We start from the raw sequence: 25,225 nt of genomic DNA, 5'->3' as shown, positions 1-25,225 counted from the left end.
AAAGAACAGAATGAGATCATGGGTGGGTGAAGTTTCTTTATATTTTGATTTTCATTAACTTGCTATTTGATGTTAAAGAACCACACTTCATATTCTATGGAAAAACTACTTGGTAGATTATTTTCTCAGCTTCTAAGGGGATGTTAGCCCGGGTGATCTCATTGTTATCTATGGATTATGTCACTTTGTAGAGCTCAATAGTGTTTCCAAAGTGGTCACACGCCTGTGCTGCCGTGGGTAGATCCCCATCTTCTCAGCCCAGACCTACAAACACAAATCCTGTGCTTGCGTTCACCTCCACTGCTGGCTGAGCGAGGACGGGTGTTGCACATAAGGATTCACTCAGAGCACTGCTCAGCTGCTTCAGTCATGTCCAACTCTGTGCAACCCCATGGACTGTAGCCCGCCAGGTTCCCCTGTCCATGGAATTCTCCAGGCAGTAATACTGGAGTGGGTTGCCATTTCCTCCTCCAGGGAATCTTCCCAATCCAGGGATCAAACCTGAGTCTCCTGTGACTTTTGCATTGCAGGCATATTCTTGACCATACGAGCCATTAGGGAAGCCCCTCAATCGAGCACCACAGATGGAAGCAGCCCATGCAGGTTGCTCTGCCCTTCCTCTGAAGCAGTCCATTTGGAGAGTCTACCTTGTTCATACAGAAGCCCTTCACTGTCCATCCTTGATCCACAACCAAGGGCCCCAGTAGTCACTTTGAACAATATATGTCTGCTCCCCACCATGGCAGCATCTGATTGGGCCAGTGCTGAGCACTTGATCCATGATGGCCAATCAGAGCCTCTTTGCCAGACATCTGAAACTGGGACTAAGAAACAGTATCTCTTGAGATGGCTAAAACCAAAACCTGTCAGCATGCCAGCTGGGGTGTTTTGGAATACAGTAAGTCCCCGACATGTGAACCTTCAAATTGTGAACTTTCAAAGATGTGCATGACGTTCCATCAATGTCAGGCCTAAGTGAAACCGCAGCTTGCCCTCCACCTCCTACGGCTGATGATCCTCCAGCTCTACCGCTCTTGCTTCCTCTCCCTCCTCCAGTCAGGAACTCTTCTTGACTGTTCAGTCAATGCCAGCCCCTAGATGCCAGCTGCTTTACTGTGCTACTCTACTTTTCAAGGTGCTGTACTGTAAGATTTTAAATGTTTTCTATACCTTTTGTTTTTGTTTATGTGTTATTTGTGTGACAAGTATTAGAAACCTATTATAGTATAGTACTATATAGCTGATTGTGTTAGCTGAGTATGTAAGCTTCCTTTGTTGGACTTAACAATTTGGATGTATATCCACACTCTCAAATTGGAACTCATTCATATGCAGGGTATTTATTACAGTAAACATTTTTGTTCACCCAAGTAGATTGTAGAAGCAGAGGAAGCTCATATAGGGGACAAAATGTCAGTGGGGAGAGAATGAGTTTATATGCCTTTTGCTTCAGTCCCTTCCTCAAGGATGCTGCAACTTGCCCTTGGGATCCTTAACTAAGGGCTCCTTTCAGCTTAAGCAAGGCAGTTGGTTTCTGTAACTTGTAATGAAAATTGTCCTAATACAGTCGCCTTCCCTCTATTTATCTGTGGGACCCTCCCAGCAAGTCATTCAAGTCCCTGTGTAACCTGGTGCTGCAGAGAGCCCCAGCTCTGTAGCCCACTCACACCCTGGCCACAGGGGGCCTCAGCTGATACTGCTCAACACCTCACTGCCTGTGATCTCTGGGCCTTGCTGGCTGCTCTGCCTGAAAATGTCTTCCAGTCACTGAGCTGCATCCCCAGCCTGCAGGAGTAAGCAGGTAAAAAGCCTGTCTGCAGGGGTCTGCTTGCTTTCTGCCTTTCTTCAGCCTTGCATATGATTAAAGCACTCACGCTGAGTGCTGCCTGGGATGCTGGGCACTGCTCTTTCTGATCATGCTAGCCAGAACAGACTGAGATTTCAGAGAGCGGGCCCTCCTGGGAAGTGGAGGGAGACAGCTCTTGTTGCTGCTGCCTGAGATGATGCTGTTCTCGTTAGGTTTTGCTGCATCCTTTATTTACAAGGACGTTCTGGGCATCCAGGTTAAAGGCTGGAAGTGCCCAGCATCCCCACGATTAATGAGGAATCAACAGCACAGTGAAAAATGTGTATCTGGGGAGGTTTCTGCATTCCAGGGAACAAGAAGTGAAAGGAGAGAGCTTCTCTGAAAACACTGGGGGAGAGGAATAACTTGCTTCCCAAAAGATTGTCTGAAGAGTAGCAAATGTGCACATTTCAATTCCACCTAGTTGAAAGGAAGGGCAAGTTATGATCGTAGACATTATACAGTACAGGCACAGTGCATCAGAAAAGCTGGCTAAGGTAGGAGGCGTTATCATCTCTGATTTATAGACTAGGAAACTGAGGTTCAGAGGTTAAGTAACTTGCTGAGCTTACGCAGGGACCAAGTGGACCTCTGGGTGCAAAGCTAGTCACCCGGTCCCAGTGATGACCATCTAGTTCAGTTTAGTTAAGTCGCTTAGCCATGTTTGACTCTTTGTGACCCGATGGACTGCAGCATGCCAGGCCTCCCTGTCCATCACCAACTCCCGGAGTTTACTCAAACTCATGTCCATTGAGCCAGTGATGCCATCCAACCACCTCATTCTCTGTCATCCCCTTCTCTTCCCACCTTCAATCTTTCCCAGCATGAGGGTCTTTTCGAATGAGTCAGTTCTTCAAATCAGGTGGCCAAAGTATTGGAGTTTCAGCTTCAGCGTCAGTCCTTCCAATGAGTATTCAGGACTGATTTCCTTTAGGATGGACTGGTTAGATCTCCTTGCAGTCCAAAGGACTCTCAAGAGTCTTTTCCTACACCACAGTTCAAAAGCATCCATCTAAGGCAGTGGTAATCAGAATGTTCCCCAGACCTGCAGCATCAGCATCACTTTGGAGGAACTACCTTTAGAAAGGTAGATTCTTGGGCCTCAGCCCAAACTTACTAAATCAAACAGTCTGGTGTCAGGGCCCAGCAAGCTGGGTGTTAACAAGCCCTCCAAGGATTCTGCTGTGTTCTAAATCCCCCTGATTCAATGTGGGTCTCAGTGCAGATGTGACAAGAACCACTGACTGAAACCACCCACCCTGACCAGGCCCAGCTGTAACCACATGCATGAGTTCTCTTACAACAGGAGGGGCTGGTAAGGAACAGGGAATTAACAAGCTACCACCAACTGGAAGAATTCAGGAAAGCTTAAAAGAAAGAGGAAATGCCAGTCCATATGTCCTGCCAACCTCCCAGAATCCTCCTCACTGGAATCCATCTTGGCCAAGTGATGTGCACACTACCAAGAAGAATCTTGAGTCAGAATGACTGATCAGAGACAACCTGGAAACTAATCCCATCACCATGAAACCTGAGGCTATGAGCCACTGGCAGAGCAGTCCTCCTGGGTTCTCTTAGCCTGCTGCTCTCCACCCAGGCACCCCTTCCCAGTAGAGTTCCTTGTTTGTCAATATGTGTGTCTCTTTGGACAATTCATTTCCAAATGTTAGAAGATCCCACTCTTGGGCTCTGGAAAGGGTGCCCCTTCCTGCAACATAGCCGCATCAGCATCACCTGGGAGCTCATTAGACGTGCAGACTCTCAGGCCCTACCCCAGATCCAGTGAATGGGAGTCTCCATTTTAACATCTCCGGGTGACGCACGTTAGAGCTGAAGACTTAAGGGGCAAGCAGTTACCATTTGCTACCATGTCATTTCAATCCTGTTCGAAGTTCAGAAAATGAGTAGGAATGGGGGAGACTAATCTGGGAGGGAAGATGATGAGATTGTTAAAGGTTCCTTGGTGCATGGGTGATACTTCTTTTCTCTCTTTTACTTCATCATGTAAGGAGGTAATTTAGTGTGACAGCTTTTCTTGTTTGTTTTTTATATTCACATGAAAACCCCTTTCTCGAGATGTTCAAAGTGATTTTATTCTGAAGCACCCTTTTTATTAAGCTGGGGCAATATTTACATGGATGCAAGCGCAGGGGCTCCTCTAAACCCTGATGAAGTCAAGGGAAATCAGAAAGTGACATTCACTCATGCCAGCTTCCTCCTTCCTAACAGAACCTGCTCTCTACCCTACTCTGTGCAGCCACAATTAAGACCTGGTGCAGTCAAATAAATACAGTAAATATTTTTTTTTAAAAAAAAGAAATGATACTAAGGAAATTTACTCATTAACATGAAAAGCTTCTTACTTGTGCATTAGGCAGGGGTAAATACTAGTTATAAAATGGTGTAATTTGATATCTTAAGTATTAACTTATATTTTCTTAAGTATTAACTTCAACTAGTTAATAGATAGGCAGGCAATGACAGAGAGATAAATGGATACAAATATACAAATATATGTGGACAGAAAACGAGAGCAAACAAAAATTAACACTAATTATATCTTGGAAGTGGAGATAATAGCTATAACTTATTTCCTTCTTTTTGGTTTTGTAGTTTTCTAAATGAAATTATTTTTCTTCAATAAATTATTTTATGATTAAAAATACTGGTCTTTTAAAAAACTGATGTAATATTTTAATTCACTTAACTCATAGACATATGATTTTTCTCAGAGCTGAGTTTATAATCTTCCATGTGTGCAACCTTTTAATGTTAACCATTTAGAGAGGCCATATGTATGACATGGGTCCCAGCCCCTAAAATGCTATCTACCAATCGTAATTAACAGTGCTGTCAACAAGGGTTTATTATTACAGACTGCATTATTGTACTGTAGTGTTCTTGGGTAGTATTCCAGGGCTGAAGCATAATTTGTGAAGTGAAAGTGTTAGTCACTCAGTTGTGTCTGACACTTTGTGACCCCATGGACTATAGTCTCTGTCCATGGGATTCTCCAGGCAAGAACCCTGGGGTGGGTAGTCATTCTTTCTCCAGGGGATCTTCCCGACCCAGGGATCAAACCCGGGACTCCTGCATTGCAGGCAGTTTCTTTACCATCTGAGCCATGCAGAGCTGGAGCATACTTTGAGCCTTACCAAACAACCCCAGTTTGCTGTACTTTTACTTCTTACATCTGCTTTTAATCCTTTCAGCTTTTTCAGTATTCTTCATTATCTGTCAAAGTATGTGTCTGTTCCATACCTTCTCCTATCCTCACCTCTGCAGCCTCCAATATACCGAGTCATTGGAAATGAGATGAACTCCCATTCGTATCACTGAGAGTAAATAAGAGTAAAGGCTCAAGGAAGTGCTCTTATGAGGGAGGCCTATGAGCCTTAGTACATGAGCGTCCTTGTCATCTCAGCTGCACAAAGCCTTTTCTGGCTTGACTCCTGGTTCCTGCGTGTATTCTAAACTGGTGAAGAAACTGAAGAGTGGAGTTCTGCATAAGTGAAGTGGGAGGGTCTCTGATAACAAATGGCTACTCCATTAAGAAATAGCATGACTGATTCTTTGGACATCTCGATCCAAAAGAAGGAGGCTGCAGATGGCAAGAACAGAAGCAACTGGGGTCGCTTCTACCCCCACCAAAGTGAGGTTATTTAGGTTCACCACCTGGTTATTAGATTCGCCAGATGGTAAGCTTGAGTAACCGCTCAGGAAGAGAGTAACTAGCCAATCCATTACCCCAGCACAGTCAATACCATTAATTTAACATGAGATGCACATACTACTACATAATATGGGTAATGAGGCATCACGGAGCCATCATAAAGGCAGCCATCTGGGCTCGTGGGGGACAGCCTTTTGCACAGTGTCCATGGGAGAAACCCAACTGAGCTTTGTACAGCAGGGATGAGAACGAAGCATGGGGTGGGAGTGGAGATTGGGTGGGGGAGGCAGGAAGTAGGGTGTGTGTCCACAGGAGCTGCTGTCCACAGTATTAAAATACGTTGCTTGTTATCTCTCAGTCATTGCTGCCTTTTGCCCAACCTCACCTAGTTCTCAGGTTCTCTTTTGTTGTTATTTTCAATTTTGATGAAACAGTAATGATATTTTTACACCAACCCTGGAAAAATAGAACTGTGACTGACTAGAGGTGGTTTTGAATACTTCAACAGTTCTAGTCCAATTCTGACAGTTACAAAAATGACTTTTCTTTAGGAAATGGCATGTGTGTATGAGTGGGTAGGGGATGGGTAGAAAGGGTTCACACACTCTAGCTCGCCTCTGGAATAGACTTGTGATGGAAAAGCTCCAAGTGGTCCCACTGGGGCTGATGCCCATAGGACCTGGGCACCCCAGAGGGTAAGGCCAGAGAGAAAAGAAGGTGAACCAAGCCATGCTTGAGTTGGGCACAGAGCATGGGGGCGGGAGCATTTCCTGCCACAGCTCCTTCTCATTACCCCACAGTACCCAGCACAGCACAGCCCAAATTTGTCACGTTTGTGTTTGTGGAAGTCAATACACTTATTCAGCAAATATTTACTAGATGTAGGGCATGAGAGGAAACCAGGTAAAAGGCACATGAGATTTCTTTGTATTATTTCTTAAAACTGCACACGGATCTATAGTTATCACAAAATAAAAGTTTTAATTAAAAGTTAAATTCAGAAGACTTGAATCCATCTAAAAAGAGAGTGGCTAGGGACTTCCCTGGTGGTCCAGTGGCTAAGACTCTTGCTCCTAATGCACGGGGCCTAGGTTCAATCCCTGGTCAGGGAACTCGATCCCAAATGCCGCAACTAACAGTTCACATGCTGCAACTAAAGATCTGGCTGCAACAAAAACTGAAGATCCTCCATGCCACAACTAGGACCCAGCAAGGTCAAATAAACGTTTAAAAAAAAAAAAAAACTATACTTCAATTAAAAATTTTTTAACAAAATAATGATAAGAATAAAAAAAGAGTGGCTAACAAGAAACAAATGAGGAGATCCAGAAATATTGTTTCTAAAGGGAGAAGGAGAGAGAGAGACAGTGAGAAACAAACATTGATAGACATCATGTGGCCAAGTGCACAAGCGTGTGTAAACACTGGGGGCAGGGAGCCTTTGTTCCTTCAGGCCCCAAGCAGCCATTCATCAGGCACCTTCTAGGTTTCCTCCCAACTCTAAGAATGGAGGAGATGTTGACCTATTTTCAAACCAATTTGCCTCACTGCTCACTTTTTCCCAAAATGACCTGTGCCTGTAGATTAAGACCATCTGTCTGTAACCCAATTCCTCAGAAGCTGAATACATTTCACGACTGAACTTCTGAGCCGCCTGTTGATGTGAGGATGCCTTGTGACACCCTGCAAGGAGCTGTCACCTTCCTGCTGTCGCCTAAGGAATGTCCCCTTCAAGGCCACGCCCATTACTCTCGCCATGGCCTCGGGGGAGGAGGTGACAACTTTAGAAGTAACAGTGGAGAGCCTAGGAAACACAATGCTCCTGTTTTATATCAAGCACACAGAATAAACCAAAGAACACAATGTGCACCATGTTTTTATAATATTGTCTATACTATGACCATGTTTGCTTTAGATCATCAAAAATGTACAGTAACCCAGTGAGGCCAGAAAGGCCAGGGTCTCCCTTGACAGGTGAGGAGACTGAGGCACACAAGGTTCCTGGTTCACAGGAGGAGTAAGAGATGGAGTGGCCATTCTTCACTCTCAGCCCCACTGCTTCCAGCTTGTGGTTTTGCTCCTCAAGATCAACGCGTTCTTCTTTACCTCCCCTCATCTTGGCTGCACAATCCTGTCATTGACCCATCCCCTCCCCCTCCCCCCACAACATCCTGTATCATCAGTGCTACACCATCTGTCTTGGTACATAAATATTATGTTCAACTTCTCTCTGTCACTTGTTAAGTCATCTAGACTTCAGAGTCTCTAGACTCTGTAGAGAATCTTCTCTGCTGCCTTACTCCAATATAGTTCCTTTTGGGGAGCAACCTGAAAGCATCTTTCTCAGATGCCAGCCTGTCTGCCCTCAGCACCATTTCTGTGTGTTTCATATGCAGTGTAGCACAGAGCACAGCAAAGCAAAAGCATGGTGGCAGAGAATGAGACGGTTCGATAGCATCACTGACTCAATGGACATGAATTTGGGCAAACTCTGGGAGATAACTCAGATACAGGAAAGCCTGGCATGCTGCAGTCCATGGTGTCGCAAAGGGTCAGACACAACTTAGTGACTGAACAACAACATGTCAGAGAATCAGCAGGAAGCCATGGTTCCAGGAGTCCATCTCAGGGAGGCCAAAGGTCAATGAGATCCACAAGTGGATGCATGAAAATGGATGAGGACCTGCAAAAGTGGCTGATGCTACAGTGGGCAAGCTTGAAGGAAACAAATAGGTTCCTGGTTTGTCTGGCGTAGGGAAGCTCTTAAAGGTGTAACTGTCTTCTTTGGCTCCACAATGTCTTAAAGGCACCAGCTGTCACCTGGCGGATGACTGATTCAGCAGCCTGGGAGTTCACAGGGGGCCAGCCTGCCTTGGACACAGCTCTGTTGATTAGAGCCAAAGCATCTCACACAACAGTGATAGGTTAAAGCCAACAGATGTCTTCACACCCTAAATCATAGAGAAAGTCGGAAAGGGAGAGGAATAATTGACAGCATCCCTGATCAAAACAGACACCTCCTCATAGCATATTTAGTGGAAAATACATAGAAAACAAAAGCTGAATTCTCCATCCAGGCTGCAGTACCTAATACATCAGTGCTAAGAAGAAAACATTTAGTAAAATCTTCCTTTAAGCTTCCCCTGGAATAGGCGCTATTAGGAGCAATTAGATAGCAGTGCAATCCCCAAGTTCATAGTCCGGTGCAAACAACCCTGATGTGGAGAAACAGGCACAGCATATCCATCCAACAAATATTTATTGAGCATACATATCAATACTATGTGCCAGGCACCAAGTGAGGCTTTGACATTACACCAGAGCTTCCTTTTAAATTTCCGAAAGCAGTTCACATACACAGTCAAATCTGATCTTCATAAAACCAAGTGACATAGGCGTTAATCCTCACTTTGAAGATGAGTAAACTAAGGTTTGCCAAGATTAGATGAATGGTCCAAGTCCATATGACTAGTGCCACTGGGGAAGTGCCACTTTTCTGCATTGGGGAAAATTCTCAGGAAATATTTACTTTTCCTTCATGCCCTGAGATACCATGTACCCTTTCCTATCTGAGCCAAAAACCTGACCCTCAACCTCTACATGCACTGTAGCTCAGAGGTCTCTGCGCTCTGTCTATCACACTTTTTAGAGTAGAAAGCATATGTAATGATATGCTCAGCTTCAAGCAACGGAAAACCAAAATAAGAGTGACTTAATCAATAAAAGAAAATTATCTTATATAACCACAGATCTGAAAGTACACAATTTCCAGAGTTGACACCTTAGCTCAAAATTGTCACAAAATAAATAAATAAAATTGCATGGAAAGAATCAAGATCTTTCCTTCTCTCCACTTTACCATCCTTAGGCTTCTCACTTCAAGGCTACAAAATGGCTGCTACAGCTCTAAACTCATATTCTCATAGGACTGTATCTGAAGGCAGAGCCAGGTCACATGACTATCCAGCAGGATAGGTAGGGGGAAGGGAAGAATCTGGTACTTGTGACTTTCATGGGGGTATCAGGCAGGTGTGGGCACAAAGACAAAAGCTGGGAGAGGCTATTGAATAATCACCAGTCTCTGCCACAGGTCATTTGATGATTTCTAATCAGGGTCAGAGCTGAAAACTACTGCCTCCTGAGCAGAAGTGTGAATTCTTGATACTGTCGATTGCTTTATTAGCCTCCTGTTGCTCCATTATAAATAACCATGGGCTTAGAGTTTAAAACAATACCCATTTATTGTCTAACAGCTCTATAGGTCAGAAGTCTGGGAAGTCTTGAGAGTGTTCTTTGCTTAGGGACTTGGCTAAAATCAAGGTGTTACCTGGGCTGAGCTCTCATCTAGAGTTACTGGGAGGAATTCACTTCCAATGCATTCAGATTGTTGGAAGAATTCAGTTCCTTGCAGCTGTAGGATTGTCTCCAAGGCCTTGCTGGCTGTGCACCAGGGATTGCTCTCAACTCCAAAGGCAGCTCTCCATCCTCACACATGGCCCTCTCCACCTCCAACACCAGCAACAGTGCACTGAATCCTTCTCATGCTTCCAGTCTCTCCGATGCTTCCTTCTACCAGCTGCTGAAGACAATTCTGTGCTTTTAAAGGGCTCCTATGTTAGATTAGGCCCATCCAGGTGATCTGCCTTTTGTCATGATCACTGGAGTAACACCAGAGGGTGAAGATCATGGGAGCCATCTCAAAATTCTGCCTAGCTTGGTCATCATTGAAAAAGCAAAAATCCATATTTATTCTTGGGATTTGGGGTAGGTTCACCCTTCCCTGAATCATGATAAAGGCAAAAGGACTCCCAATCAAAACTGGGGCTCTACAGGCAAAAAAAACATAAAGAAAATAGGGACTTCGCTGGTGGTCCAGTGGCTAAGACTCAGCGCTCCCGATGCAGTTCAATGGTGTACAGGTTCAATCCCTGGTCAGGGAACTAGATCTCACATGGTACAACTAAGAGTTCACATGCCACAACTAAAGATCTGAGCTGTCATAACTAAGACCCGTGCAGCCAAATAAATAAATAAATAAATATTTCTTACAAAATGAAAGAAGAGAATGGCTGCTGGGTTTACAACCAAGTGTCTGATTTGATTAACTTTTTCTCTGTGAAACTGAGATATCCTGATTTAGTTACATAGTGGAATACTATCTAGCTGATGGACATTATTTTTTCTTTTTATGAGAACATGGTGTGTAAGAACCACTGACCAGGACAAGGATTCCTGTTTTAACTTCCCCCACCTCTCCAACACTCACAACCCCTCACCACCTGCTCCTCAGCCAACACTGTGCCCCCAACACAGACTCATGAAGAATGCTGAACAACAGGGAGTGTGATAGTTTCTTATGATAAAAAGAGTGTGGCTAGATGTCTCTAATGTCTCTTTTGAACTGGTTTGTTTCTATTAGGAAAAAGAGAAAGACAAGAGTTGATGGAACAAAGAGGCCCATCTCTCAGAATTCACATAGAGCAGGTTCCAACACTGCCTGTGGTGTTTGTAATGAGCCTTTGAAGACCTTTCCATGTCCTTCTAAAGAGAAATTGCTTGCCCTCTCTCCTACAGAAATGCTTCATTACAAGCTTTTTCAATGCATTGTTTTCTGTTTCACTGCCTTAAATCCAACTCAGGCTGCCTATGTTTTTTATTTCAATTAGTTTTCTCTGTTTTATGACATCTATTTGGATTTAATTTTTTTCCTCCACCGAAAAGCATAAAACCCCAAGTCAGATGTCTCCACAGAGAGGTTATATACACAAACACAAGGATATCATTAAGAACTGCCAATTATCAACTAGGAACAGCTCAATGACTTACAGAATGCTTTACTTTCATAGAGGCTTGTGTTTACCTTTTATTTTAAGTGCTTTCAAGCCCATTCTCTTGAAGTACCTTGCCTTACTAAGGGCCCTGCTCGTTTGTTCTCATCGCCTCCTTCATTCGGAAGAACCATCAATCAGTTTCTGAAACAAGGCAGCTTCTTTGTAGAATCAAAAGCCACCACATCACAGCTGGTGGCAAGAGAACGCAATGGGCATTGTTGTTTGTACACAGGCCTTCATCTCTTTGAGAAGCACCTCTGTTTGAAATGAATAAGGCAGACAAGAGTAGTGGCTTCAAAAGCAACTATCCTCTTCTGGGTTTTTCTTGTTGAAGGTTCTCTACAGCTCTATTACTAGGAAGAAATAGGACTAAAAGGCAAATCTAAGAAAGCTACAGGTTTCCTCCAAAAGAGACAGTCACCTGGCCTCAGTCAGGCTGTGCATCTGGACACTTGCCTTTACTTTGTAGATTTCGGTTTGAAGGGTTAACATGAAAGAGGCTGTTTATTTTTCCTAGTGATTTGGCGTAAAAATAACATGAATTTCTCTTACCAGGAGCCTAGCCCCCAAATAGAACAGGCTCCTCTCTTTACTGGTGCCTCTTAAGGGTGTCATTGCTGATAGGAGTAGAGCAGCCATCACTAGCATTGCCATGGTGATGACTTTTGGACGAGGGGACTGGCTGATCCTTGGCCCAACTCTTTCATTTAGCTAACATCAATTCTACAGCAGGAGATTTCCTTATCCCCTGATTCATTTTATATTTGGCTGGGATATTGGAAAGCACTAGTTTTCTGTAATACTTCATGACTCTTATGTAGGTTCTTAATGATCCTGATATTAATTAGGACATAAAGTCTTAAGCTAGTGGAAAACTTAAAACAGTGTTCAAAGCTTATATAGACGATCATCCTAATAACTGGCTTGAGGATCATCCCTTCCATTTTCTGTCTGTAGAGGGTTTGCAATGACTGCTTAAGAGTTTAGCACAAATACCTGGCCCATGACCAGGAAGGGAAAAGAACAGTACAACATGTATTTGATGTGTAATTTCAATCATGAGCTCACCTTATTTTTCCCACCTTGTGTCTTAATTCTTTTGAAGAAAACTAAATATAAAGGAAATATAAATGTATTCTCCAGAAATCCATTGGATTTCTTGCTATTAGGATGGGAGAAAAAAGTACAAAGGTTTTTCTGGCCAGGAAGAGGAAATTGCCAATGTGAAGCACCTAGAACATATTCTGTGCAAAAATCAAATGGAATAATTTAAATGTATATTTTCTGTTGAAGGAAAAATATATGTACATATGCACATATACTAAAATTGGAATGATACAGAGAAGATTAGCATGGCCCTTGCTCAAGAATGCAGATTTGTGAAGCATTCATATTTTTAGATGTTGGTCAAAGGGTGCAAAAATCCTGGCTAAAGGATAAATAAGGTCTGGGGATCTAATGTACAGCATGGTGACTATATTGAAAGTTTTTAAGAAAGTAGATCTTAATGTTATCACCACACAAGGAAAAAATATATATCATAGTTATGTCAAGAGACAAAGATGTTGGGGCTTCCCAGGTGGCATAGTGGTAAAGACTCTGCCTGCCAATGAAAGAGATGTGGGTTCAATCCCTGGATCGGGAAAATCAGATCCCCCGGAGAAGGAAATGGCAACCCACTCTAGTTTTCTTGCCTGGAAAATCTAGCCTGGTGGGCTACAGTCCATTGGGTGGAAAGAGTTGGACACAACTAAAGAACTGAGCATGCACGCATGGAGACTAAACTTATTGTTGTCATTGTTTTGCAATGTGTGTGTGTTAGTCGCTCAGTCATATCCAACTCTTTGCCAACCCATGGACTATAACCCGCCAGGCTCCTCTGTCCATGGAATTCTCCCAGGAAGAATACTGGAGTGGGTTGCCATTCCCTATTCCAGGGGATCTTCCTGACCCAGGAATTGAACCTGGGTACCCTTTATTGCAGGCACATTCTTTACCCTCTGAGTCACCAGGGTTTACAATGTATATATGTCTTTAATCATGACACTGTACACATTAGACATACTTATATCAATAATATTTCAGTAAAGCTGGGGCAAATTGCCTCAACTACAGAAAGAAATATATATGTATACACACATACACATGTGTGTATACATACACATACATGTATATATATATACACACATATATGATTGGATTCAAGAAAACTGGAATTTCTGGTACAATGGAGGGATAAGATCATGACACTCCTAAACACAGGGGACCCCTGAATAATTAGGAGCCTGCCACAGAAAAGTCGCACACACACAAGAAATTTGGCAGTCCCTTCAAAAGCTGGGGGTGGGCTATGTTGACACATCATACTATCAAGAAGGTATTTAGTGGGTACTCGGAACCCCAGTTTCTTGAGCACAATAAAAGTTTTACACAGAGTTCCCTGGTGGTCCAGTGGTTAGAATTCAAGGCTTTCACTGATGTGACCCAGGTTCAATCCCTGGTCAGGGAACTGAGATCCTGCAAGCCGTGCAGTTCAGCCAATATATAAACAAAAGCTTTACAAGTATCTGATGAACAAATTGAAAAGATAAGTAAAATATGTATATATATACACAGTATATATAAATATATGTACATACACTATATATATGTACACACATACACACACACACACACATATATGCATATATATCAAACCACTGTGCTTTTTCACAATCTGCAAACTAACCCAAGAAGAAATGATTAAGCAGAATGTAGAAAAGTGGATACTATAAAGGGCTTAAGTTTCTTTAATCCTCTCAACAACTCTTCAAGGTGATGCTTTTATTTCCACTTTTTTTTTCAGATGAGATTAAGGAAGGTTAAGTAATTTGTGCAAGGCCACGTAACTAGGAAGTGAAAGATCTAGGATTTCAGCTCAGAGTTGTCTAAGAACAGACTATTCCCACTACTCTGATTTTTCCCAAGCTTTTCTCAAATAAAGAACACAAATCTGATGCACCATCCCAGAGGGACTGAATCAGAATCTCCCGGGAGGGACTTGGAAACTGTGTTTAAAAGAGATGAGATGATTATTATTATCAGAGGAGGTTAAGAAAATTGCTCTATTGTATCAGGTAGGAAGTGGATCCATATCTCCCTCTGACTGATCAAACAGAAGCCAGCAGAGACTTGAAGCTACTGAAACTAAAAATAGATTGAGGTTTTCTGGAGTTTATCAGTTTATAATATTATAGGATATTTATTTCTCAGTTTGGTAATACTGCATTGTCTGATTTAAGGTTATCTGGATCTGAAAATACCAAGACCATTTTGGAAAGTTAAAAATGGGCCATAGTTTAAACCTCAGACTTCCTTCACTTTTGTCCCTGTCCTTCTTTTATTCTTAGGAGCAGAAGTAAATAAGAATTCAGTTTCAGTCTCTAACAACTGTAACTGATGCAGAGGTTTCAGTTGCGCAGGGGTTGGAGCACAGCTAGAAGGAGAACCACAGGCTGAGAATCAGTCCTCATGCCTGGGTGCCCACCAGATGGCTTTCATTGGGCGTAGTACAAGTTACACGATCCAGGAAGTAGAAAACCCAGCCTGACTTGGTTCGTTTCTTTTCCTTAGTTTCAGTTTTCCCATGCCTGATGAAAACAGCCAGGCCAGTAAGCCTGCAGCTTCTATACCCATTATGGGAGCAAATAATGTATTTGTACAACCTAAACATTTGCTTAATTAAACGCAAAGCAAGGCAGTGGTTCCTGACAGGGCTGAACTTAAGTCAAGTTGTGAAACTCCACAGTGCAGCCAGAAGCAGAGACGGACAATTGAACTGAAAACTGGGAACCCGTCAGGGGCGCTGGACCACTGCTGCTCAGCCACTTCATTGTAAGTTACTCCTGTTATCTCAGAGAGAAGTTTGAGACATAGTTAGGGAAAAGGATGGAGCTGATTACTCCCATTCTGAACATAGATCTTTGTTTTAAGAACTTGCTTTATATGCTATTGCCAAGAAACTTGCTTTGAATGATATTTCCAGGCATGATGTCTATAATAGCAGATAATGACAACTACATTCTGCATATAATAATTTAATATGCTTTAATACATTTCTATTCCTGAATTTTCTTGATCTTATTTATTCTTTACAACAACTCCATGAGGTTAGCACTCTTAATTAACATAGTTTTACAGATAAGGAAACAGGTAGCTCCTCCCAGAATCATTAAGTAACTTGCAAAAGTCCACAGCTCATAGCTGCAAGCCCATCTCATATCAGTTACCTGCATCCCAGAGGACTCCATATAACTAGGCCATTCACTTCTCAAAAAAAAAAATTCCTATGGATTAAAACAAGACCCAACAATATGCTCTCTGTTTAAAGATGATATATAACAAAAAGATGCAGAATGCTAAAAATAAAAAAGTATTATCAAGGAAACTATATAACTAAAAGAAAACAATTGGTAAAGTTGATATCATACAAAAGAGATTTTGAAGCCAAAAAGGTAGAGGGAGGATGCTTGGAGGCTTCTGATTATAATAAAAAATATAAAACCCACAGTGAAGACATGGATTACCAAAGCTAGAAATGCAAAGAGAAGGGATAAATACTACACAATGAACATGTCAGAACAAATAGATTTATATTAAACTCAGCAACAACATAGACTATATATTTTTTTCAATGTATTGGGCATTAGTAGATATATACTAACTCTCAAATAAGGCCCCAAAACTAAATCAAGAGAAAATTTATATAGAACATTTTTGTTATTGTTGTTTAGTCACTAAGTCACATCTGAATCTTTTACAACCTCATGGACTGTAGCCCACTGGGCTCCTCTGTCCATGGGATTTCTCCAGGCAAGAATACTAGGGTGGGTTGCATTTCCTCCTCCAGGGGATCGTCCTGAACCAGGGATCGAACCTACATCTCCTGCATTGGCAGGCAGATTCTTTACCCCTGAGCCACCAGGGAAGCCACAAGGAAAATTACATCAGTATATTTTCTCCCCACAATGCAATAAAACTCAGTGTTAATGATATAAGTAAAATCAAGAAAGGAGCTTTGGGCAAAATAGTGATCTACTCTATAGCCTTGGAGGCAAACAGTGCAGGATTTGGATTATAACTCCATTCCTTACTGCTGTGTGACCTAAGCAATTTATTGAACCTCTCTGAACCTTGGACTCTTCATCTGAAAATGTGGCTCTACTTTGCAAAGTTGTTATGAACATTAGTATAAAGTATGTAAAATAATAAAATACAAAGGTTTATATGAAGACTAAAACTATACATCACACAATATGATACCATATTTTAATGTACTTATATTTTATTTAACAAGAAAAAAATCCAGAAATTTTGCTGATTGAAAGCACACGTCTAGAATATATACATCTAAATACTAATGATGGTTATCTCTAGGCTCTGAAATTTGAGTGACTGTTGTTATTTTGCATTATTTTTCTACTCTGAATAAATACTAACTTCATAATAAGACAGTAGTAATAAATATGAACTTCTTTAGATCATATTACAAGAAGAAAATAAATACTCATATATTAAGTGGCCTATCTGGAGCAGTTTCTGTAAGTATACAGCTACTTCAGTTGTTGCCACTATCACCTTCATTATTATCTCTCAATTTCTCTCTCTCTCTCTTTCTATATATATATATAAAATATATATTATATATAGCAAATAAAATAAATTATAAATTTAAATATAGATGATATACATTTGTTTCTATTTATTATTCATATTTTATATTATATGTAGTATTTCTATTTATTATAACTATAGTATATATAAAATACAACATTGTGATAACTGACAATTATGGACTACAGAATTAGAAAATCAAATTGTATCAATATGAAATTTTCCAATTTTCTTAACCATTAAATTTCCTTGGTTTTATAAGAGAAAATGTCTGCCCCAGGAAATAGACATTGAAGTATTTAGGTATATATATTACATCTGCAACTTATTCTCAAGTGGTTCAGAAAAAGAATTCATTTATAGAGAATGAATTATAAAGTGATCAGAACAAAATAGAAACAAGCAAAATATAAACAAATGGTCAGTTCAGTTCAGTCGCTCAGTCGTGTCGACTCTTTATGACCCCAGGAATCGCAGCACACCAGGCCTCCCTGTCCATCACAAACTCCCGGAGTTTACTCAGACTCATGTCCATCGAGTCGGTGATGCCATCTAGCCATCTCATCCTCTGTCGTCCCCTTCTCCTCCTGCTCCCAATCCCTCCCAGCATCAGGGTCTTTTCCAATGAGTCAACTCTTCACATGAGGTGGCCAAAGTATTGGAGTTTCAGCTTCAGCATCAGTCCTTCCAATGAATATTCAGGACTGATTTCCTTTAAGATAGACTGGTCGGATCTCCTTGCAGTCCAAGGGACTCTCAAGAGTCTTCTCCAACACCACAGTTCAAAAGCATCAATTCTCTCCGTCCAAACAAATGGTGAATCTAGCTAAAAGTTAATCTGGTTTTCAAAATTTCTGTAAGTTTAAAATTATATGCAAGCAAAAACTTATAATAACAATAAACAAATACATGGCTGACAACTTCTAGCAACAACAAAAAAAATTCTCCCAAGCAACAGGGTCAAGTTGAAAATTAAAAACATGATCATAATTTCTGAAGTACTATAAAAAGTGAAAACACCACCTATTAAAAGTGAGAGTGTGGATAAACCAAGGCTCAGAGGTAAAGGTATAGATCTATGTGATTTTTATTTTAGAAATCAGAAATAAGTGAACTAAGCACTTGATTTAAAATCTTATGAAGAATGTCAACGTAAGAGGAAATATAAAAAAATGACAGATATAAACTAAAAAATAGAAAATTTAAATGTTCATTCTCTGAAAAGAGTATAAGACATTAAAACCCTTGTAAATATAATAAATAAAATTTATTAGTCAATAAAATTAAAAGACTGGTGATTTTAAAACTGATATAATGTATTTTAAAATATAAATCATTGCAGTCACAACTTAGGATAATCAATTTGAATTGTTTAGCCAAACAGACAATATAAAATACAAAATAAAAAGTTGGCAAAACAAAATACAAGAAACATGAAAACACTGATGGAGAAGGAAATTGAGAAAGTTATTAAGAAATACCTCATTCACCAAAAGAAGTATGGCCTAAACAAATACTCTGAATAATATTTCTATGAGTCAACAAACATATTTTCCAAATCACAGAGAAACAAGACCTGATACTTAGTTCATTCTAAGAGATAAGTATCATCCTCATCCACGGATTTGTGAAAAATATCACACAAGCCCACTCACACATAAATACACAGGCTTAGGAAGGTAAACGTGCACAAGTACCAATTCCAATACAACTGGTTTGAAAAAATTAGGAGAGACTCAGGAAGATAGCAGGCACATAGCAGATTTTTCAACAATAGTTGTTGAATAAGTGAGTAAATGAATGCATGGGAACACACACGAATAAAGAAATTAATGTCATTTAGCATTACCTCAGTAATATCAATAACCTCAGATATGCAGATGATACCACCCTTAAGGCAGAAAGCAAAGAGGAACTAAAGAACCTCTTGATGAAAATGAAACAGGAAAGTGAAAAAGCAGGCTTAAAACTCAACATTCAAAAAACTAAGATCATGGCATTCAGTCCCATCACTTCATGGCAAATAGATGGAGAAACAATGGAAACAGTGACAGACTTTATTTTCTTGGGCTCCAAAATCACTGCAGATGGTGACTGCAGCCATGAAATTAAAAGATGCTTTCTCCTTGGAAGAAAAGCTGCAATGAACCTAAACAGCATATGAAAAAGCAAAGACATTACTTTGTCAACAAAGGTCTGTCTAGTCAAAGCTATGGTTTTTCGAGTAGTCATGTATGGATGTGAGAGTTGAACCATAAAGAAAGCTGAGCAGCAAAGAATCGATGCTTTAGAACTGTGGTGTTGGAGAAGACTTCTGAGAGTCCCTGGGCTCTCAAACCAGTCCATCCTAAAGGAAATCAATCCTGAATATTCATTGGAAGGACTGATGCTGAAGCTGAAGTTCCAATACTTTGGCTACTTGATGCGAAGAACTGACTCATTGGAAAAGACCCTGATGCTGCGAAAGATTGATGGCAGGAGGAGAAGGGGATGACAGAGGATGAGATGGTTGGATGGCATCACTGACTTTACGGACATGAGTTTGAGTAAGCTCTGGGAGTTGGTGATGGACAGAGAAGCCTGGTGTGCTGCAGTCCATGGGGTCGCAAAGAGTCAGACTCGACTGAGCAACTGAACTGAACTGATTTAGCATTACAAATTATGTCTACTAAGGGCATGCAAGGCAGGAATGTCTTGTGCATATCACTTGTCTGCTTTTACTGAACATCACGCCAGGGCCAATGAGCATAGGCAGAAAAATCATTTTTAGATGAACTTAGAGAATGCAGCTGTAGCAAGAACCCTTAGTGACCAATAAAATCAAATTCTAAGAATGTAAAAGATTGTGACAAATCACAGAATACCTTTGTATTGTTTTAAGCTACAGGCACTTGAAAAGCATCCTGTGAGAAGGACATTCTTATCACTCCCTTTCCTCCTAAAACAGGAGATAAAAATCCCCATGTGGAAGATGGCTTCCCAGTAACAGGAGAAAAAAAACACTTTTCAATGGGGAATCAAAACCAAGAGAATCCTGTAATAACAGACCCTGTCAAAATAATTTTTATCTTCCTTCAGCCTCTCTACATGATTTACTTTTCCACAATTGCCTCTCTTTGTTCAAGCCAGTATAAAAGCTTGTAAGTTTCATAATTTCTTTGGGTCTTATAAGGGCTCCCATTATCACATAATACTTGGATAAATTTGTATACTTTTCTCTTATTAGTCTGTCTTATATCAGTTTAACTCTCAGGCCCTGCCAAAATACCCTAAGAGTATAAAGGTAAAAATTTACCTCTTCTGCAGAATGTTCCTGAAGGACAACCCTGATGAATCTGACTACGTGAAAATTTTAAATTCTATTCAACAACAAGGTGCTATCACATAAGCAATATGAAAAGCCAATGCAAATGGGGAGAAGGTATTTTTCTTACTGAAAAACACTAATGAACTAATAGAAAGATGGATAAAAGATATGAACAAGCAATGTATAGCAGAGGAAATTTGAATGACCAACGGCACATATAAAAATACGTTCAACTTTAGCAGTAATCAGAAAGATAAAAATTAAAACAATGAGATACCATTTTATATCCATCAAACTGGTAGAGATTAAATAATCCATTATTATCAAGTACTGGTGATGATGTGGAAAAATCGGAGAAATATTCAATTTTGTTGATGATGTATTCATTGGAATAACCATTTTGGAGAATAAATTGTCAACATCTACCAACACTAAAGACACACATATCTCACAAGCCCTCAATTTCACTTCTAAGAGTAAACCGTGGAAGTTCACTTGTAGAAAATGAAAGTCCATTGCAACATTGTTTCTAACAGCAAAAAACAAGCACAAATTAAACCACACAAATATCTGTCAACAGAATGAACAAATTGTGATATACAATGTGACTATTTATAGCAATTTTATCAGCAGAGGTAAATCCCAAAAAGAAAAAGAAAAAACAAATTATAGATAGCATAATAATTTCTCAACATACAAAATAATGCTATATATTTATAACCATATACCTATGCTGCAAACATATACAAATAAAGATGAGAATTATAGGTACCAATTCAGGATGGAATTGCCTTTCAGAAGAAAATGAAATTAGGTTAGGGTAGAGAAGTATACAGGTATTCTATTTTTTAATAAAAATAAGAAGCATACACGGCAAAATATTAGGATTTGATGAATCTGGGTGCAAGGTGCTATTCACAAACATTCACTATTTGTCTAAAGTGGCTATCTCTGGATGGTGAAATTATGGATCCTTTTCACCATGTTTTTATTTTTGCTCTTAATGTCCTTATTTTTCAATAATCAACTTTTATTGATTTTTATAATAGAAAAAGTAATTAAAAATAAAACATTCACCAAAATAAGCTTTGGTTGATTGAAGATTTAAATATAAAACCTAATTACAGAACTTGCAGAAAATTGAAAAAAAAGTGTTTATCACCTCTCTTTGGAGAAGGAAATGGTAACTCACTTCAGTATTCTTGCCTGGGAAATCCCATGGACAGAGGAGCCTGGTGGGCTAAGGCCCATGGGGTCGCAAAGAGTCGGACACAACTAAGCAGCTCACACACACACCACCTCTCTGATGGAATTTTAACTTTCTCAGTTTTGAGGCTATTTAAATAATTGCACTATAAGAATTAGCATTACTGAAGATTTTTTTTAAACAGGGAAAATATTTTTATCAAACATTACAAAGAATTAAGATCTATCAAAGCCAGCTAATTCAAATTTGTAAGATAAATGTCAAGATTCCAAAAGACAAATAGGTAAAAGACAGGACCATTCTCATAAGGGAAATACAATTAGTAGACAAACAGTGGGAAAATGTTAGAGCTCACTAGAAATCAAAGAAATGTAAATGAAAGCATTCTGAAGATTACAATTTACATATTCTAAAAGAACCAAAAAAAAAAAAAAAAAGTTGAATGCTAATATTCAATGATGGTGAAGTTGCCCAGAAATCAATTCATACATTCATTTACAGACTATTGTTCCCACTCTTTAGCCAGAAATATTACCACTAAGAACTTGTTCTTAAGAAAGAATTCTGCAAAAGCAGAAAGGTCCCTCCCCACTCTCCTGACTTCTAAATTCTGAAACTCCCAGAGATTATCCCCTTGACATCTCTTTTCCATCCACATGCATTGCTCAGAGGATCTCACCTGTATACCCAGATCTCTCTCCTCATGGGTCTCCAGGGAGAAAGCAGAACCAAGCAGTAATTTTCCTGGGGAATGGGTTGAGGTGGGGAGGGTGGGTAGATGAAGGCAGCTTAGAACTCAGTTAAGAAGAGGGCAATGAAGATAGGAAGGGCCAGCAAAGAGAGTCCAGAGAGACAACTAAAGCAAGCTTCATTGCAATATTAATTCCTTACCATGTTAATAACTGGAGGAGGGCATGGTAACCCACTCCAGTATTCTTGTCTGGGAAATCTCATGGACAGAGGAGCCTGGTGGGCTACAGTCCATAGGGCCACAAAGAGTCAGGCACAACTGAAGCGATTTAGCATGCAGGCACCTGGTTAATAACTAAGTGTATCAGGCTTTATTCACTAAGGAGTAAGGGTGAGGTCCCCAGTACTTCCCTCATTGCAATAGCCCTCAGTTCTCCTGCAGTCCACTAGATCTCAGCTGCCCTTGACCCCCACCTCCTAAGTCTGCAGGAATTATTTTTGCAAGGTAGCCCATTCATATTTTGCCTTCCTCTCTGAAGCCCATGTAGGGGAGCAAAATTTGTCATTCCAAAACATCTCTTTGCCAGGCAGATTATTTTGAGCTCAAAACAATCAAAGCCCAAAAGACTCAGGAAGAAATTGTGACCTTATCCCTAACTACCTAAAAGAATTTAGATAGGTGCCCTGTTTCCAGAATAGAGCTATCACCAGAGATCTCTGCAAAGAATATGGGTTAGCACTGGTGGGAAAACTCAGCAGGAACTAGAGATCAGCGTCCACTCTGTGTCCATTGTCTCTATGGTCCAGCAAATAACTGTTTAACAAATGTTGCTTTTTTAATCTTCATGTGAATTGCATTCCTCTGCTTTGAAGCCCCAAACTACTATCCCAACATCCTCATGTGTCTTTAGCTGAAGATGGTATTTAAGGTAAGGGCTTTAGCCATTTTGGCAACTTACTCAGTTTTCCTGGATCTCTCCAGTGTTATTAAACTTGTGTTTCATTTTTCTCCTATTAATCTGCTTCATGTCATTTCAATTCTTAGACAAGCCCGAAGAACCTAGAAGGGTAGAGGAAAATTTCTTCCTCCTCAACACTCATAAACCACTTAGAGTGGGCATTTCAGCATTCCCTCTTTGCCTTCTAAGAGAGTTTTAACCTGCTAGGAACCAGACCTTTCCCTCTGCAGGTGGCTGCTGGCTGCCCTGGGTCCGTGTGGTAACGATAAGTATCCTGCTCTGAGGTCAGGAAGCAGAAACGCTTGGGCCCCTAAGTCTGCTAAAATCTCTATGTTCCACAAACACACTCACCTATTCAACATCCCAGCCTGGGGTCTCTACATGTGGGTTCTTTTATTGCTTAAGGATGTTTAGATATTTACCATCCTTCATTTCATGACCTTGTGAGGTTGGAATCACAGCTTTCATTATTCTCATTGTAGTAATGTCATAACTTAACCAAGGCAGAACTGGACTCAAACCCAGATCTTCTACCCTCAAATCCATGTCCCTCTCTGTGGCATATGACCAAAAGTGGGTATTGCTACACATAATGACAGGCTTTCCACTTTCTTCCTTGTTTATACATCGTGAAAAAAATGGACAAGGGAAGTTACTTTTCTATCAAGAGCTAAAACAAGCAGTTTTGCTCTATCAGAGATGATATGATAGGAAAAAAAAAAATAAAAGAATCCCTAGAGACAAGAAGCCCTGTGTAAATCTGACTGTGTTCTCCTAGCCCCGAGATTCCAATTACACACCGGCTGACCTCTGAGATCTAATCTTCACAGTTTCCTAAGGCATCGATATGATGGTTCTTTCTCCCAAAATCCCCACCCTCCACTCAGCCTGACAGTCAGATTAAATGATAGGAGTGGAATTGTAGAGTGAAAACTGGCTCTCTTGGGGATATCACTCCAGTAGCCTTGCATTCAAAGGAAGCTTAGACACAGCAGTATTTTCCTTCTTTCCTTGAAATTAACCTAGAGGTAAAATCCTAACCCAACCTGCTTCACTCATATCAAGCGCTTACTGGAGAGTCTTGTTTCCTGCAAATCTCAGGCTGCTAAGGAAAGGGGAGGATGCCTGTGGGCCTCACCTGAATAAACTGGCAGTTTCTCAGAGCATGCGAACTGAAATCGGGGCTGATGGCATTGGGACTTTCTTGTTGGGCCCATAATTGTTCTCCTGCCAGGTGTCATTCAAGCCAGTAGAAGGAGAGTGACTTTGGTTCAGAAGCAAAGAAAGGCGGAGGAGTAAGAGCTTCTGATGCAGAATCTGTGCTCTCCCCGACAAGCCTGAGCGGGGCCTGCTTTCTAGCCATCTCCTCAGCAAGGGGTGGGGCAAGGAGCTCGTGAGAGCGAGGATCTCGCGAGGCTGGCCCAGGGTGTGCAGCTCATCTCCCCAGGCGCAGATCTCTGCACACGGCCTACCACTGCCGCCATCTTGAATTGCCGTGCGGTGTGCAGCACCTCTGCACACACCCCCGAGCTGAGGTGTCAGGCACTATAGCCATTTCACACTAAGGATTCTGGTCTGAAGGGCTGGGTTCTAGGCCTCTGTACATGACCCCCTTTGAGCAAGTAAAACTAGACTAAGCACAGAGGAAAAGAAAAAAAAAAAAAGTAGACTTTGTTACCCAGATTCTATTTTTATTAATTGGGACTTGTTAATGGGCTTTGCTGGTGACAATGGGGTCAAATCCACACAGGTATTCTGACCCAGAGACATCCAGGGGTTTGGAAAAAAGTCCCTTCTCTACCCAACCCAAGGGAAAAAATAAACTTCCAAAGGCAGGTTTGCACCACCTGTTCTGGGCAGAGCTGTGTGGTCGATTTTCTCCTTTGCTTGCAAGACGCTGTACCTCCCCCAAGGAAGACCCTCTGGCCCTCAGATGTGACCCCTGGGATCTGAAGAGTCAGGGAGAGACTCAACCACAGAGCTCCTAGTCCTGACTCCCATGAGTCAACCTCCAGGTGGTGGGTCCTGTCCTCGGTGCCCCTGGAAGGACCCCTCTGAGG

General features: G+C 40.9%; 1 protein-coding gene and 1 pseudogene across 5 annotated transcripts in view; both read left to right on the top strand.

Moving 5' to 3' along the window:
* Window positions 1-12,654: 12,654 nt before the first annotated feature.
* On the top strand, window positions 12,655-12,749 carry LOC122444419 (annotated as a pseudogene).
* Window positions 12,750-14,938: 2,189 nt separating this feature from the next.
* The window catches only part of LIPC (lipase C, hepatic type), a 181,708-nt gene continuing 171,421 nt past the window's right edge, over window positions 14,939-25,225 (top strand). For 2 of the 5 annotated variants that reach the window (XM_043471841.1, XM_043471840.1), the window contains exon 1: window positions 14,940-15,223. The gene's annotated coding sequence lies outside the window, so the exon portion shown is untranslated. Of the gene's footprint in view, window positions 15,224-25,225 lie in introns of all 5 variants that reach the window. The other 3 variants (XM_043471838.1, XM_043471837.1, XM_043471839.1) reach the window with 2 other exon arrangements.

This window comes from Cervus canadensis, chromosome 6 (genome assembly GCF_019320065.1).
Source record: "Cervus canadensis isolate Bull #8, Minnesota chromosome 6, ASM1932006v1, whole genome shotgun sequence".
Classification (NCBI taxonomy): domain Eukaryota; kingdom Metazoa; phylum Chordata; class Mammalia; order Artiodactyla; family Cervidae; genus Cervus; species Cervus canadensis.
The sequence above is the reverse complement of the archived record's forward strand: the minus strand, read 5'-3'. Positions and strand labels throughout refer to the sequence as shown.